Source organism: Aegilops tauschii, chromosome 6, assembly GCF_002575655.3.
Source record: "Aegilops tauschii subsp. strangulata cultivar AL8/78 chromosome 6, Aet v6.0, whole genome shotgun sequence".
NCBI classification, from domain to species: Eukaryota; Viridiplantae; Streptophyta; class Magnoliopsida; order Poales; family Poaceae; genus Aegilops; species Aegilops tauschii.
Window position 1 is genome coordinate 212,252,890 of NC_053040.3, and position 18,623 is coordinate 212,271,512.

Consider the following 18,623-nt stretch of genomic DNA (forward strand, 5'->3'; position numbering starts at 1 on the left):
ACTTAGGCGTGTACGGGGTCGCAGCTAAGCCCCCGAGTGGGACGATTGCTCTCCACTCGGAGTAGTTTTTTGAAACTTAGGCGAGCACGAGGTCGCAGCTAAGCCCCCGAGTGGGAGGATTTCTCTCCACTCGGAGTAGTTTTTTGAAACTTAGGCGAGTACGGGGTTGCCGCTAAGCTCCCGAGTGAGAGGGCTACTCTCCACTCGGAGTAGTTTTTTGAAACTTAGGCGAGTACGGGGTCGCAGCTAAGCCCCGAGTGAGAGGGTTGCTCTCCACTCGGGGTGTTTTTGAAACTTAGGCGAATCGGGTTTGCGGCTAAGCCCCCGAGTGAGAGGGTTGCTCTCCACTCGGAGTGTTTTTGAAACTTAGGTGAATCAGGTTCGCGTCTAATCCACCCACTAAGGGATTTGAACACATGTGTTTATGGGATAACAATCATTAAGATACTGCAAAAATCTTGTCTTTGATGAGCAAACTGAAGGATTCTTTTACAACTCGTCGATCCGAGTGTTTAGGTATAGAAACAGCGGAGCAGCTCCGCATTCGACGAGTGTGGCTCGTCTTCTTTCTTGGCTATGTTGTAGTGGTGATACGCCCTGTTGTGGAGCACCTTGGTGATGATGAAGGGACCTTACTAGGCCGGAGCGAGCTTGTGAGGTCGTTTCTGATTCACTCAGAGCACAAGGTCTCCTTCTTGGAATGCTCGACCTCTGACATTACGGGCATGGAATTGACGCAAGTCTTGTTGATAGATGGTCGACCTGATCAGGGCCATCTCATGTTCTTCTTCCAGGAGATCAACTGCATCTTGACGTGCCTGTTCAGCTTCAGCTTCTGAGAAAAGTTCTACTCGGGGAGCGTTGTGCAGCAAGTCACTTGGAAGCACAGCTTCAGCGCCATATACCATGAAGAAAGGGGTTCGGTCAGTCGACCGGTTTGGAGTTGTTCTCAGTCCCCATAAGACAGATGGCAATTCAGTCACCCAAGCTCCAGCAGCATGCTTGAGATCGCGCATCAGTCAGGGTTTCAACCCTTGAAAGATCAAAGCATTTGCCCTTTCTTCCTGCTCATTCGACTACGGGTGCGCAATAGATGCGTAATCGACCCGAGTACCTTGGGAAGCACAGAATGCCCTGAACTCATCAGAATCAAGTTGGAGCCATTATCTGTGATAACACTGTGAGGGACTCCATATCTGAATATCAGCTCTCTGATGAAACTGATGGCAGTGCTTGCATCAAGATTCTTGATAGGCTTGGCCTCGATCCATTTACTAAATTTGTTGACTGCCACAAGCAAATGAGTGAAACCACTTCTGCCGGTCTTGAAGGGTCCAACCATATCGAACCCCCAAACAGCAAACGGCCAGACGAGAGGAATAGTCTTCAAGGCAGATGCAGGCTTGTGAGACATGTTTGAGTAGAACTGGCAGCCTTCGCACTTGTCGACTATATCTTTTGCCATCTCATTTGCACGCGGCCAGTAGAATCCCGCTTGGTATGCTTTGGCTATGATGGTCCGAGAGGACGCATGGTGACCACAGGTCCCCGAGTGGATATCATTTAGAATCATTCGACCTTATTCTGGTGTGATACATCGCTGAGCGACTCCAGTAACACTCTCTCTATAAAGTTGTCCACCTATCACTGTAAAGGCTTTGGATCGATGGACAATCTGACGTGCCTCATCTTCATCTTCTGGAAGCTCCTTTCTGAGTAGATACGCAATATATGGTACTGTCCAGTCGAGGGTGATTACCAAAACTTCCATAATTAGGTCGACCACGGTCGGGACTTCAATCTCAGTCGGATCGGTTGAACTTTCCGGTCGCGGGGGCTCCTCCGTGAAAGGATCCTCTTGGACTGATGGGGTATGAAGATGCTCCAAGAACACATTGCTGGGTATAGGCTTCCGAGTGGAACCTAACTTTGCCAGGTCATCACCTGCTTGATTCTTGATTCGGGGTATGTTGTGAAGCTCTAACCCCTCAAACTTCTTTTCCAACTTTCTTACTGCATTGCAATAACCGGTCATAGTTGGGTTCCTGATATCCCACTCCTTCATCACTTGATTGACCACTAAATCTGAGTCGTCGTAAACCATCAGGCGTCGGACACCGAGTGAGATGGCCATACGCAACCCATACAGAAGTGCCTCATATTCATCTTCATTGTTGGAAGAATCAAAGTGAATCTGGAGAACATAACTGAGTGTATCGCCTCTTGGGGATACCAGGACTACCCCAGCACCAGACCCATTCAGCATATTGGATCCATCAAAGAACATAGTCCAATGTTCCAAGTAAACCTGAGTCGGTTGCTGCTGTTCAATCCACTCGGCGAGGAAATCTGCTATCACTTGGGACTTGATTGCTTTCTTTGCCTCGAACTTGATATCCAACGGAAGGAGTTCAATCGCCCACTTTGCCACTCGACCAGTTGCATCCCTATTGTTCAGAATTTCTGATAATGGAGCGTCGTTGACGACTGAAACTGAGTGGTCTGAGAAGTAGTGTGCAACTTTCTTCGTGGTCAAGTAAATTCCATAAACAAGCTTCTGATAATGCGGATATCTCTGCTTGGACGGAGTCAAGACTTCAGAAATATAGTACAACGGTTGTTGAACTTTGTAGGCTTTGCCTTCTTCTTCCTGCTCCATCGTGAGCACTGGGCTGACAACTTGTCCAGTGGTTGCTATATATAGTAGTAGAGGCTCCTTGCTGATTGGGGCAGCAAGCACCGGCTGGGTGGAAAGCAGGGCTTTGAGCTCTACAAACGATGCTTCTGCTTCAGGAGTCCACTCGAACTTGTCAGACTTCTTCATCAGTCGGTAAAGAGGCAATGCCTTTTCACCGAGACGAGAAATGAATCGGCTCAACGCGGCCAAACAACCAGTAAACTTCTAAACGTCGTGCACACGCACAGGGCGTTTCATTCGGAGGATTTCTCCAACCTTTTTCGGGTTTGCGTCGATCCCTCGTTCGGAAACGAGGAAACCGAGTAATTTTCCACCTGGGACTCCGAATGTGCACTTTGACGGGTTGAGCTTGATATCATATCTTCTTAAGTTGGCAAAGGTTTCAGCGAGGTCAGTCAGTAGGTCAGAACCTTTATGTGACTTGACCACGATGTCATCCATGTATGCTTCCGCATTCCTACTGATTTGAGTGAGCAGGCACTTCTCAATCATGCGCATGAATGTGGCGCTAGCATTCTTGAGACCAAAAGGCATGGTAACATAGCAAAAACACCCGAATGGGGTGATGAAGGCTGTTTTTATTTCATCGGGCCCATATAGTCGGATCTGATGGTACCTGGAATATGCATCCAAAAAGGACAAACGCTCACATCCCGCAGTCGAGTCAACAATTTGGTCGCTGCGGGGTAGAGGGAAATGATCTTTCGGGCAGGCCCGATTGATATGCTTGAAATCGATACACATACAAAGTGAATCATCTTTCTTGGGGACCATGACAACATTGGCGAGCCACTCGGAGTGGTATATCTCGCGGATGAACTCAGCTGCCAGAAGCCGAGCCACCTCTTCGCCAATTGCCTTCCTCTTCTCCATGGCGGACCGACGGAGATGCTCTTTAACGGGTTTTGCTTTTGGGTCGACTCGCAAACGGTGCTCAGCCAGTCCCCTGGGTACACCCGGCATGTCAGATGGTTTCCATGTGAAGATGTCCCAGTTCTCACGGAGGAACTGGATGAGCGCTTCTTCCTATTTGTTGTCGAGTGTTGTTGAGATATGAGTCGGAGCAGCATTGGGGTCGGTCGGGTGAATGTGAACTGGCTTTGTTTCCCCGGACGACTGCAATGCAGACTCTGAAGCAGGCTTCTTAGCACGCAGCAAATCACTCAGATCTGCATTCTTCTGGTACTCTTGCATCTCTACTGCTGCCATCTGTTCATCGACAATCTTTGAGCCCTTCTGGAGGCACTCTTCTGCTCTCTGCCGGTTTCCAGCGACTGTGATCACACCTCTGGGACCAGGCATCTTCAACTTGAGGTACACGTAACACGGTCGAGCCATGAAACGAGCATATGCAGGCCTGCCCAGAATAGCATGATAGGCACTGTGAAAATCCATGACTTTAAATGTCAACTTTTCCTTGCGGTAATTCTTTGAATCGCCGAAAACCACATCAAGAGTGATTTGACCGAGTGAATCGGCCTTCTTCCCTGGGATGACTCCGCAGAATCGCATATTGCTCTCACTGAGCTTGAACATCGGAATGCCCATCACTCGGAGGGTCTCAGCGTACAAAATGTTCAAACCACTGCCACCGTCCATCAAGACCTTGGTCAGTCGAGTGCCCCCAACGACTGGGTGGACCACCAATGCTTGCCACCCGGGGGTAGCAACATGCGCTGGGGGGTCGGACTGGTCGAATGTAATGGGAGTTTTTGACCACTTGAGATACGTCGTCGTTGCTGGACCAACCATGTTTACCTCTCTATTGATAACTTTCAGTTGACTTTTGCTCTCGATCTTAGGGGTAACCATCATCCTCCTCTTTGTCCTCATCCTTATTAGATTCCTTTTCTTTTTCACCGGGCTGACCCTCTCGGAAGCTCTGAATCAGGAGTCAGCACTGTCGAGTGATATGCTTGGGGTAAATCAAGTTTCCTTCTTCATCCTTCTTGGTGTGTATGTGACACAGCAAATCAAGCACGTCATTTCTCGCTTGATCTTTCACTTTCTTGGTGATCCATGGCCCCTTAGGCTTTCCTTTGAATTTCCCTTGATTCACAACTGCGGCCTCTCCAGGACCTGCGGGCTCGGCTTTGTGCTTCTGCTCCTGACTGGAATTTCCTCCTCCGGTGTCCTGGGCGACTGGTTTGTTCTTTCCACTGCGGAGTCGGTCTTCTTCCTCACCGTTAGCGTACCGAGTGGCTATTTCCATCATTCGGGCCAGGGTCATATCTCCTGTCCGACCGAATTTTAGGTTAAGCTCTCTGTACTGAACGCCCTCCTTGAAGGCGCAGACTGCTTGGTGTTGTGACACATTTTCCATTGTATAATGAAGAGTGGTCCACGCCTGGATGTAATATCTTAAGGTTTCATTCGGTTTCTGGACACAATGTTGTAATTCAGTCAGCCCTGCAGGCCGTTTGCAAAGTGCCCTCAAATGTCCTCACAAACACTCGGGCCAACTCTTCCCAACTGAAGATACTACCAGGAGCCAACTGATTCAACCAAGCTCTAGCTGAACCCTCCAACATCAGGGGGAGATGCTTCATGGCTACATCGTCATTGCCACCGCCAATCTGCACTGCCACTCGGTAATCCTCTAGCCAAGTGTTGGGCTTCGACTCACCGGTGAACTTGCTTACTCCCGTCGCCAACCTAAAGTTGGGCGGAATTTTAGCAGCTCTGATGGCTCTGCTGAAACATTCAGGCCCAGACACGTGAACTCTGCCTCCACTCGGGTGATTCCTATCTTGGCCTTATCTGTGTGCCCGGTTTCTGTTGACCAAACCTTGTACAAGAATTCATCTTGCATCAAACCCGGGCTCTCTTGGGTCGACAGGGATCCTTTGCTCGTCGCCATATGGGTGTCTGTCATCGTACTGTCGAGGCCCATATGATCCGCCCCTCGAAGGGGGCGTTGGCACTCGACGGCGGTCATCTCGACCGAGTTGATGATCATATTGCTCATGGTTCCGACCCGGTATTTCTCTTGGCGGTGACCACGGCCCTCACGCCGCGGAGGCGATCTTGGGCTGTGAGCCGACTAGACTGTGTCCGCCACTATGGATCTGCTGTGGATCCTATTGCGCGACTGAGAAACGGTTGTGTTTTGCTCACCTGCTGCCCGGAGCAGCGCTCGGATCTGCATCAAACCTCTTCCAGCCTCTGATTGGGATGGCTGAATTGACTCTGCTATACAGGCTGCAGCTGTAAGATTCTGGATCGGAGTGCGGTATACCTGAGGTTCATGTGGAAACAACTGTCGATGTCGTCGACTGGATTCGGGGATCTGTCATCGAGCGCACTTGTCGAGTGAATGTTGGAGGTTCTCCAGACGCGCGCGCTCAGCCAAGGTGGCCAGGCGCGCAGTCTCCAAGGCCCGAGACTCAGAGGTCTCTTTGATGATGGGAGTGTGGAGCGCCTCCACGTCACGACGGTGCAGCTCATCTCTCTGCTCTGAAGTGAGGGCTTCGGGGTGATACTCGTCATGACCGCGCGACGGATCACCGCCACCATCGCCGCCGCCACTGCGCCGAAAACCAGGATGGCTGCGCGGCGTGTTGACCATCATGACCTCCGTCGCCGGGTCACTACCCCCGCACTCGGACAGAGTCTCAGCGGAACCAGTCGACAGGTCGAACAGTCCATAGGAGATTCATCGGGCTCGATTGCCGCGACTTCAGGGGTGGCCGACTGACGTGCCACCGCATGCTTCACCCCTCACTGAGGCCGCGACCGACCGGATCGCTTGCGGCGGCGTACAGCCGGAAGGGTGGATGATACGGGAGCCGACCGATACTGGGTCGACGGCTCCCACAGGAGGACGCCACAGGCACTCACACGGAAGTGCACCGCCCCATGGATGGGAAGGGCCTCGGCGTCGAGAGGGGCCTCTTGGAGCCAGGCGGAGTCGTCGGCGATGAAAACAAGCGCGCCGAGACGGATCTCGCGGCCCAGAGCCAAGCCACCGCCAGAAACCATGTTGCTGGAGATCAGAAAAATTGCAACCTCACTAGAAGTCACTAAGACACCTGCCCCACGGTGGGCGCCAACTGTCGTGGGAGTAAGTCTGACAGTAGAATAGGGGGTACGTAGGAGGAGGCAAGATCCTAGCTACGGTGAAGTTGTGCATAGAAGGTTTACGAGTTCAGGCCCTTCCTGGAGGAAGTAACAGCCCTACGTCTTGGTGCCCGGAGGCTTGGTCGACTGGATTATGCATGAGAGTTATAGGGGGTGCGAACTCTTGTGCCAGAGGAGGGGGTGGCTTATATAGAGTGCACCAGGACCCCAGCCATCCCACGTTACACAGGGTTCAATGTACATTAAGACAGGGCGTTACTGGTAACGCTAGCTATAAAGAGCTATAAATGATCTTTAAGACTACAGAGTGAATGCCTGACCGTTGCCATCCTAAGTGACTTTGGGCCTTCTGCATTCCGAGTGGTTTCTTGTATGGTCGAGGGACTTCATCTTGGTCGAATGGAATTGGGGTATCTGAGTGAGGTTGAAGGTCGAGTGGATTGCACTCCTTGGTGAACTCAGTCGGTTTCTTCTGTTGTGTTTTGAATGTCTTTGACTCTACGGCAGTGTCCCTGGGTATGGTGTCTAGGTCAGGCCTATGACCCTACCCTAGGTACATGTCATCGTCAGCTTCTTCGTTGACCCTTCGTGGGTGGATCCCTCCGTGGACTCGCGCAACCGTTACCCTTCGTGGGTTGAAGTCTCCATCAACGTGGATGCACGATAGCACCACCTATCGAAACCACGCCAAAAATCTCTGTGTCTACATTGCATTTGCTCCCTCCAAACTCCTCCCTTTACCTTCATATGCAAATGTTTTACATTCCACTGCTATACTCTTAGACTTGCATGTGTAGGTTGATTGCTTGACTTGTGCTAAGTTGCTAAAATCTGCCAAGGCTTAAAAATTAGGAAAAGGCTAGATTTTTATTTGGTCAAGTAGTCTAATCACCCCCCCCCCTCTAGACATACTTTCGATCCTACAAGTGGTATCAGAGCTTTGGTCTCCATTTGCCTTGATTTCCATTGCTTTGGTGATCATAGCCTTGGTTTCACAACCTAGGAGAGTATGGCGTCTAGCAAGGGAAATTACCACCGTAGAGGTCCTTACTTTGATGGTACTAATTTTTCTAGTTTTAAGCATAAGATGAGAATGCATATTCTTGGACATAACCCCGCCTTTTGGGCTATTGTGTGTATTGGCTTGCAAGGTGAATTCTTGGATGGGAGAGAACCGAACCATGAAGCTACCGCGGAAGAGTTGAAGATGCTGCAATACAATGCTCAAGCTTGCGATATCCTCTTCAATGGATTGTGCCCCGAAGAATTCAACAAAATCAGCCGTCTTGAGAATGCAAAGGAAATTTGGGATACTTTGATTGACATGCACGAAGGTACCGACTCCGTCAAGGAATCCAAATTGGATGGCTTCAAAGTCAGCTTGACAAGTTCAAAATGAAGGATGGTGAAGGTGTCGCTGAAATGTACTCTAGGCTTGCTCTCATCACAAATGAGATTGCGGCTTAGGAAGTGAAGAGATGACCGATAGATTCATCATCAAGAAAATCCTAAGAGCCTTGGATGGAAAAGATGATACCGTGTGCACATTGATCCAAATGATTCCCAATTACAAAGATCTCAAGCCAACGGAAGTCATTGGAAGAATTGTTGCTCATGAGATGTCACTCAAGGATAAGGAAGAGCTTCACCACAAGTCAAGTGGTGCTTACGAAGCCTCATGTGATGCTCCTACATCATCAAGTGAGAAACAAGCCTTCAATGAGGAATTGAGCCTAATGGTGAAGAACTTCAACAAGTTCTACAAGAGTAGAAGCAAGGAAAGAAGTTCCAAGTCAAGGTCCTACAATGACAAAAGATCTTCGAGTCGTGAGCGAAATTGCTACAATTGTGGAAGACCCGGACACTACTCCAATGAGTGTACGGCTCCCTACAAAAGAAGAGATGATTCACCCAAAAGGAGAAGTAGAAGAGAAGAATCACCTCCAAGAGAGAGAATGAGTAGAGATGATCGTTATGAACGAAGAACCTCTCGGAGAAGCAAGGATTCGGAAAGGAAGGACAAGTCATCAAGGAGCTACACAAAACGAAGACATCAAGCTCATGTTGGTGAATGCGTATCCGGCTCCGACTCCGACCATCACTCCAAAAGAAGTTATCACTCTGACTCCGAATATACTCAAGATGAAGGTGTTGCCGGTCTAGCACTTGTGTCAACCAACTCCTATGGCTTATTTGACTCACCAAATGAAGGAATTGGAAGATGCTTCCTAGCTAAAGGCCCAAAGGTATCACACCCCGAGTGTGTTGATTTCAATAGTGATGAAGATGATTTGCTAGGTGATGATGATTTACTTGTTGATAACTCTAGTGATGAAAACTATGATGAAATTGCTATTAATCATGCCAATCAAGATAAAACGAATGATGATGATAAGAAGGAGATTGAGTGTCTAACTAAAGAACTAAACACTCTTAAGTTAGCTCATGAAACTACCTTGGAAGATCATCGAGAACTTTTAAAGACTCGTGAGAAACTACGCTTTGAAAAGCTCAACCTTGAGCAAGAGCATGGGTTCTTAAAGGCAATCAATGATGATCTTCGCAAGAAAAGTTCTTCTTACATTGCCAAGCGTTTACTCTTGTCTACTTACATGCCACAAGTAAAATCTAGCAACAAGAACAAGAAAGATTCTTCCTCTAGTAGTAACAATGATCATGTTAAATCCAATATTGTTGCTTCTAGTAGTTCTCTTGATTCCACTAATGATTCTCCTAGCCAAGTTACACTTGAGCAAGAAAATAGCTTATTGAAGGGAATTATAGAGAAAGGTGTTTACAAGAGCCTTGCTGAAAGTAAGCAATTTGAGGAAATTGTACGCAAGCAAGGAAGGCACCGGAAGAATCAAGGTGTTGGTTTTGAACGAAAGTTCAATGCCGATGGAGTTGAGTGGGAAGAAGATAAATACCCCAAGACAAAGTTTGTTCCTCAACAAGAGAAGTATGCTCCTAATTCTTTCAAGGGGACACAAGCTCAAGATGATCTTCCTGTTGGAAATATGCCCTAGAGGCAATAATAAATGGTTATTATTATATTTCTTTGTTCATGATAATAGTCTATTATTCATGCTATAATTGTATTGTCCGGAAATCGTAATACATGTGTGAATGCATAGACCACAACATGTCCCTAGTAAGCCTCTAGTTGACTAGCTCGTTGATCAACAGATAGTCAAGGTTTCCTGACTATGGACATTGGATGTCATTGATAATGGGATCACATCATTAGGAGAATGATGTGATGGACAAGACCCAATCCTAAGCATAGCATAAAAGATCGTGTAGTTTCGTTTGCTAGAGCTTTTCCAATGTCAAGTATCTTTTCCTTAGACCATGAGATCGTGCAACTCCCGGATACCATAGGAGTGCTTTGGGTGTGCCAAACGTCACAACGTAACTGGGTGACTATAAAGGTGCACTACGGGTATCTCCGAAAGTGTCTGTTGGGTTGGCACGGATCGAGACTGGGATTTGTCACTCCGTGTGACGGAGAGGTATCTCTGGGCCCACTCGGTAATGCATCATCATAATGAGCTCAATGTGACTAAGGCGTTAGTCACGGGATCATGCATTGCGGTATGAGTAAAGAGACTTGCCGGTAACGAGATTGAACAAGGTATTGGGATACCGACGATCGAATCTCGGGCAAGTAACATACCGATTGACAAAGGGAATTGCATACGGATTGATTGAATCCTCGACACCGTGGTTCATCCGATGAGATCATCGTGAAACATGTGGGAGCCAACATGGGTATCCAGATCCCGCTGTTGGTTATTGACCGGAGAGGCGTCTCGGTCATGTCTGCATGTCTCTCGAACCCGTAGGGTCTACACACTTAAGGTTCGGTGACGCTAGGGTTGTAGAGATATATGTATGCGGAAACCCGAAAGTTGTTCGGAGTCCCGGATGAGATCCCGGACGTCACGAGAGGTTCCGGAATGGTCCGGAGGTGAAGAATTATATATAGGAAGTCAAGTTTCGGCCACCGGGAAAGTTTCGGGGGTTACCGGTATTGTACCGGGACCACCGGAAGGGTCCCGGGGGTCCACCGGGTGGGGCCACCTATCCTGGAGGGCCCCGTGGGCTGAAAGTGGAAGGGAACCAGCCCTTAGTGGGCTGGGGCGCCCCCCTTGGGCCTCCCCCCATGTGCCTAGGGTTGGGAACCCTAGGGGGGAGCTTCCCCCTTGCCTTGGGGGGCAAGGCACCCCTTTCCACCACTTGGCCGCCGCCCCCCCAACCCTAGATGGGTTTTGGCCGGCCCCCCTTCCCAAGGGCGCCTATATAAAGGGGGGGAGGGAGGGCAGCAACCAACAGCCTTGGGCGCCTCCCTCCTCCCCTGCAACACCTCTCTCTCTCTCGCAGAAGCTCGACGAAGCCCTGCCGGAGACCCGCTACATCCACCACCACGCCGTCGTGCTGCTGGATCTCCATCAACCTCTCCTTCCCCCTTGCTGGATCAAGAAGGAGGAGACGTCGCTGCACCGTACGTGTGTTGAACGCGGAGGTGCCGTCCGTTCGGCACTCGGTCATCGGTGATTTGGATCACGGCGAGTACGACTCCGTCATCCACGTTCATTGGAACGCTTCCACTCGCGATCTACAAGGGTATGTAGATGCACTCCCTTCCCCTCGTTGCTAGTATACTCCATAGATGCATCTTGGTGAACGTAGGAAAAATTTAAAATTATGCTACGATTACCAACAGTGGCATCATGAGCCAGGCCTATGCGTAGTTACTATGCACGAGTAGAACACAAAGCAGTTGTGGGCGTTGAGTTTGCCAATTCTTCTTGCCGCTACTAGTCGTTTCTTGTTTCGGCGGCATTGTAGGATGAAGCGGCCCGGACCGACCTTACACGTACGCTTACGTGAGACAGGTTCCACCGACTGACATGCACTAGTTGCATAAGGTGGCTAGCGGGTGTCTGTCTCTCCTACTTTAGTCGGAACGGATTCGATGAAAAGGGTCCTTATGAAGGGTAAATAGAAATTGGCAAATCACGTTGTGGTCATATGTAGGTAATAAAACGTTCTTGCTAGAAACCTACAAACCACGTAAAAACTTGCAACAACAATTAGAGGACATCTAACTTGTTTTTGCAGCAAGTGCTATGTGATGTGATATGGCCAAAAGATGTGATGAATGATATATGTGATGTATGAGATTGATCATATTCTTGAATCACGACTTGCATGTCGATGAGTATGACAACCGGCAGGAGCCATAGGAGTTGTCTTTATTATTTTGCATGACCTGCGTGTCATTGAATAACGCCATGTAATTTACTTTACTTTGTTGCTAAACGCGTTAGCCATACAAGTAGAAGTAATCGTTGGCGTGACAACTTCATGAAGACACAATGATGGAGATCATGATGATGGAGATCATGGTGTCATGCCGGTGACGAAGATGATCATGGTGCCCCAAAGATGGAGATCAAAGGAGCATGATGATATTGGCCATATCATGTCACTATTTGATTGCATGTGATGTTTATCATGTTTTTGCATCTTATTTGCTTAGAACGACGGTAGCAAGTAGGATGATCCCTTATAATAATTTCAAGAAAGTGTTCACCCTAACTATGCACCGTTGCGAAGGTTCGTTGTTTCGAAGCACCACGTGATGATCGGGTGTGATAGATTCTAACGTTCGAATACAACGGGTGTTGACGAGCCTAGCATGTACAGACATGGCCTCGGAACACACGCAATACACTTAGGTTGACTTGACGAGCCTAGCATGTACAGACATGGCCTCGGAACATGGAGGACCGAAAGGTCGAGCATGAGTCGTATAGAGATACGATCAACATGGAGATGTTCACCGATCTTGACTAGTCCGTCTCACGTGATGATCGGACACGGCCTAGTTAAAGTCGGATCATGTATCACTTAGATGACTAGAGGGATGTCTATCTGAGTGGGAGTTCATTAAATAATTTGATTAGATGAACTCAATTATCATGAACTTAGTCTAAAATCTTTACACTATGTATTGTAGATCAAATGGCCAACGTTGTCCTCAATTTCAACGCGTTCCTAGAGAAAACCAAGCTGAAAGATGATGGCAGCAACTATACGGACTGGGTCCGGAACCTGAGGCTCATCCTCATAGTAGCCAAGAAAGATTATGTCTTAGAAGCACCGCTAGGTGAAGCACCAATCCCAGAGAACCAAGACGTTATGAACGCTTGGCAGCAGCGTGCTGATGATTACTCCCTCGTTCAGTGCGGCATGCTTTACAGCCTAGAACCGGGTCTCCAAAAGCGTTTTGAGAAACATGGAGCATATGAGATGTTCGAGGAGCTGAAATTAGTTTTTCAAGCTCATGCCCGGGTCGAGAGATATGATGTCTCCGACAAGTTCTTCAGCTGTAAAATGGAGGAGAACAGTTCTGTTAGTGAGCACATACTCAGAATGTCTGGGTTGCATAACCGCTTGTCTCAGCTGGGAGTTAATCTCCCGGATGACGCGGTCATTGACAGAATCCTCCAGTCGCTTCCACCAAGCTACAAGAGCTTTGTGATGAACTTCAATATGCAGGGGATGGAAAAGACCATTCCTGAGGTATATTCAATGCTGAAATCAGCTGAGGTAGAGATCAGAAAAGAACATCAAGTGTTGATGGTGAATAAAACCACTAAGTTCAAGAAGGGCAAGGGTAAGAAGAACTTCAAGAAGGACGGCAAGGGAGTTGCCGCGCCCGGTAAACCAGTTACTGGGAAGAAGTCAAAGAATGGACCCAAGCCCGAGACTGAGTGCTTTTATTGCAAGGGAAGTGGTCACTGGAAGCGGAACTGCCCCAAATACTTAGCGGACAAGAAGAAGGCCGGCAACACCAAAGGTATATGTGATATACATGTAATTGATGTGTACCTTACCAGTACTCGTAGTAGCTCCTAGGTATTTGATACCGGTGCGGTTGCTCATATTTGTAACTCAAAACAGGAACTACGGAATAAACGGAGACTGGCGAAGGATGATGTGACGATGCGCGTCGGGAATGGTTCCAAGGTCGATGTGATCGCCGTCGGCACGCTACCTCTGCATCTACCTACGGGATTAGTTTTAAACCTCAATAATTGTTATTTAGTGCCAGCTTTGAGCATGAACATTGTATCTGGATCTCGTTTAATTCGAGATGGCTACTCATTTAAATCCGAGAATAATGGTTGTTCTGTTTATTTGAGAAATATGTTTTATGGTCATGCCCCGCTGGTCAATGGTTTATTTTTGATGAATCTCGAACGTGATGTTACACATGTTCATAGTGTGAATACCAAAAGATATAAAGTTGATAACAATAGTCCCACATACTTGTGGCACTGCCGCCTTGGTCACATTGGTGCCAAGCGCATGAAGAAGCTCCATGCAGATGGACTTTTGGAGTCTCTTGATTATGAATCATTTGACACGTGCGAACCATGCCTCATGGGTAAGATGACCAAGACTCCGTTCTCCGGAACAATGGAGCGAGCAACCAACTTATTGGAAATCATACATACCGATGTGTGCGGTCCAATGAGTGTTGAGGCTCGCGGAGGATATCGTTATGTTCTCACTCTCACTGATGATTTAAGTAGATATGGGTATGTCTACCTAATGAAACACAAGTCTGAAACCTTTGAAAAGTTCAAGGAATTTCAGAGTGAAGTAGAGAATCAACGTGACAGGAAAATAAAATTCTTACGATCAGATCGTGGTGGAGAATATTTAAGTCACGAGTTTGGTGCACACTTAAGGAAATGTGGAATAGTTTCACAACTCACGCCGCCTGGAACACCTCAGAGAAATGGTGTGTCCGAACGTCGTAATCGCACTCTATTGGATATGGTGCGATCTATGATGTCTCTTACCGATTTACCGCTCTCATTTTGGGGTTATGCTTTAGAGACTGCCGCATTCACTTTAAATAGGGCACCGTCGAAATCCGTTGAGACGACACCGTATGAATTATGGTTTGGGAAGAAACCTAAGCTGTCGTTTCTAAAAGTTTGGGGATGCGATGCTTATGTCAAGAAACTTCAACCTGAAAAGCTCGAACCCAAGTCGGAAAAATGCGTCTTCATAGGATACCCTAAGGAAACTATTGGGTATACCTTCTACCTCAGATCCGAGGGCAAGATCTTCGTTGCCAAGAACGGGCCCTTTCTGGAGAAGGAGTTTCTCTCGAAAGAATTGAGTGGGAGGAAAGTGGAACTTGATGAGGTGATAGTCACCCCTTCCGAACCGGAAAGAAGCGCAGCGCAGGAAAATGTTCCTGTGGTGCCTACACCGACTGGGGAGGAAGTTAATGATGATGATCATGAAGCTTCGGATCAAGTCACTGAACTTCGTAGGTCCACAAGGACACGTTCCGCACCAGAGTGGTACGGCAACCCTGTCCTGGAAATCATGTTGTTAGACAACGGTGAACCTTCGAACTATGAAGAAGTGATGGCGGGCCCGGATTCCGACAAATGGCTGGAAGCCATGAAATCCGAGATAGAATCCATGTATGAAAACAAAGTATGGACTTTGACTGACTTGCCCGATGAGCGGCGAGCCATAGAAAACAAATGGATCTTTAAGAAGAAGACGGACGCAGATGGTAATGTGACCATCTACAAAGCTCGACTTGTCGCTAAGGGTTATCGACAAGTTCAAGGGGTTGACTACGATGAGACTTTCTCACCCGTAGCGAAGCTGAAGTCCGTCCGAATCATGTTAGCAATTGCCGCATACTATGATTATGAGATATGGCAGATGGACGTCAAAACGGCATTCCTTAACGGCTTCCTTAAGGAAGAGTTGTATATGATGCAGCCGGAAGGTTTTGTCGATCCTAAGAATGCTAACAAAGTATGCAAGCTCCAGCGCTCAATTTATGAGCTGGTGCAAGCATCTCGGAGTTGGAACATTCGCTTTGATGAGATGATCAAAGCGTTTGGGTTTACACAGACTTATGGAGAAGCCTGTGTTTACAAGAAAGTGAGTGGGAGCTCTGTAGCATTTCTCATATTATATGTGGATGACATATTATTGATGGGAAATGATATAGAATTCTTGGAAAGTATAAAGGCCTATTTGAATAAGTGTTTTTCAATGAAGGACCTTGGAGAAGCTGCTTATATATTAGGCATCAAGATCTATAGAGATAGATCAAGACGCCTCATTGGTCTTTCACAGAGTACATACCTTGACAAGATATTGAAGAAGTTCAGTATGGATCAGTCCAAGAAGGGGTTCTTGCCTGTATTGCAAGGTGTGCAATTGAGCAAGGCTCAATGCCCGACCACGGCAGAAGATATAGAAAAGATGAGTGTCATCCCCTATGCCTCGGCCATAGGGTCTATTATGTATGCCATGCTGTGTACCAGACCTGATGTAAACCTTGCCGTAAGTTTGGTAGGAAGGTACCAAAGTAATCCCGGCATGGAGCATTGGACAGCGGTCAAGAATATCCTGAAGTACCTGAAGAGGACTAAGGATATGTTTCTTGTTTATGGAGGTGACGAAGAGCTCGTCGTAAAGGGTTACGTCGACGCTAGCTTCGACACAGATCTGGATAACTCAAAGTCACAAACCGGATACGTGTATATTTTGAATGGAGGAGCAGTAAGCTGGTGTAGTTGCAAGCAAAGCGTCGTGGCGGGATCTACATGTGAAGCGGAGTACATGGCAGCCTCGGAGGCAGCACAGGAAGCAGTCTGGATGAAGGAGTTCATTACCGACCTAGGGGTGATTCCCAATGCGTCGGGCCCGATGACTCTCTTCTGTGACAACACTGGAGCTATTGCCCTTGCAAAGGAGCCTAGGTTTCACAGGAAGACCAGGCATATCAAGCGTCGCTTCAACTCCATTCGTGAAAGTGTTCAAAATGGAGACATAGATATTTGTAAAGTACATACGGACCTGAATGTAGCAGATCCGTTGACTAAACCTCTCCCTAGGGCAAAACATGATCAACACCAGGACGCAATGGGTGTTCGATTCATCACAATGTAACTAGATTATTGACTCTACTGCAAGTGGGAGACTGTTGGAAATATGCCCTAGAGGCAATAATAAATGGTTATTATTATATTTCTTTGTTCATGATAATAGTCTATTATTCATGCTATAATTGTATTGTCCGGAAATCGTAATACATGTGTGAATGCATAGACCACAACGTGTCCCTAGTAAGCCTCTAGTTGACTAGCTCGTTGATCAACAGATAGTCAAGGTTTCCTGACTATGGACATTGCATGTCATTGATAACAGGATCACATCATTAGGAGAATGATGTGATGGACAAGACCCAATCCTAAGCATAGCATAAAAGATCGTGTAGTTTCGTTTGCTAGAGCTTTTCCAATGTCAAGTATCTTTTCCTTAGACCATGAGATCGTGCAACTCCCGGATACCGTAGGAGTGCTTTGGGTGTGCCAAACGTCACAACGTAACTGGGTGACTATAAAGGTGCACTACGGGTATCTCCGAAAGTGTCTGTTGGGTTGGCACGGATCGAGACTGGGATTTGTCACTCCGTGTGACGGAGAGGTATCTCTGGGCCCACTCGGTAATGCATCATCATAATGAGCTCAATGTGACTAAGGCGTTAGTCACGGGATCATGCATTGCGGTACGAGTAAAGAGACTTGCCGGTAACGAGATTGAACAAGGTATTGGGATACCGACGATCGAATCTCGGGCAAGTAACATACCGATTGACAAAGGGAATTGCATACGGATTGATTGAATCCTCGACACCGTGGTTCATCCGATGAGATCATCGTGGAACATGTGGGAGCCAACATGGGTATCCAGATCCCGCTGTTGGTTATTGACCGGAGAGGCGTCTCGGTCATGTCTGCATGTCTCCCGAACCCGTAGGGTCTACACACTTAAGGTTCGGTGACGCTAGGGTTGTAGAGATATATGTATGCGGAAACCCGAAAGTTGTTCGGAGTCCCGGATGAGATCCCGGACATCACGAGAGGTTCCGGAATGGTCCGGAGGTGAAGAATTATATATAGGAAGTCAAGTTTCGGCCACCGGGAAAGTTTCGGGGGTTACCGGTATTGTACCGGGACCACCGGAAGGGTCCCGGGGGTCCACCGGGTGGGGCCACCTATCCCGGAGGGCCCCGTGGGCTGAAAGTGGAAGGGAACCAGCCCTTAGTGGGCTGGGGCGCCCCCCTTGGGCCTCCCCCCATGCGCCTAGGGTTGGGAACCCTAGGGGGGAGCTTCCCCCTTGCCTTGGGGGGCAAGGCACCCCTTTCCACCACTTGGCCGCCGCCCACCCAACCCTAGATGGGTTTTGGCCGCCCCCCCCCCCCCCTCCCAAGGGGGCCTATATAAAGGGGGAGGGAGGGCAGCAACCAACAGCCTTGGGCGCCTCCCTCCTCCCCTGCAACACCTCTCTCTCTCTCGCAGAAGCTCGGCGAAGCCCTGCCGGAGACCCGCTACATCCACCACCACGCCGTCGTGCTGCTGGATCTCCATCAACCTCTCCTTCCCCCTTGCTGGATCAAGAAGGAGGAGACGTCGCTGCACCGTACGTGTGTTGAACGCGGAGGTGCCGTCCGTTCGGCACTCGGTCATCGGTGATTTGGATCACGGCGAGTACGACTCCGTCATCCACGTTCATTGGAACGCTTCCGCTCGCGATCTACAAGGGTATGTAGATGCACTCCCTTCCCCTCGTTGCTAGTATACTCCATAGATGCATCTTAGTGAACGTAGGAAAATTTTAAAATTATGCTACGATTACCAACACTTCCACCACAAGACCACAAGCAAAAAGGCAAGGATAAGCTTCAAGAGGAGATTGATGCATTTGAAGAAGCTCCCAAGGC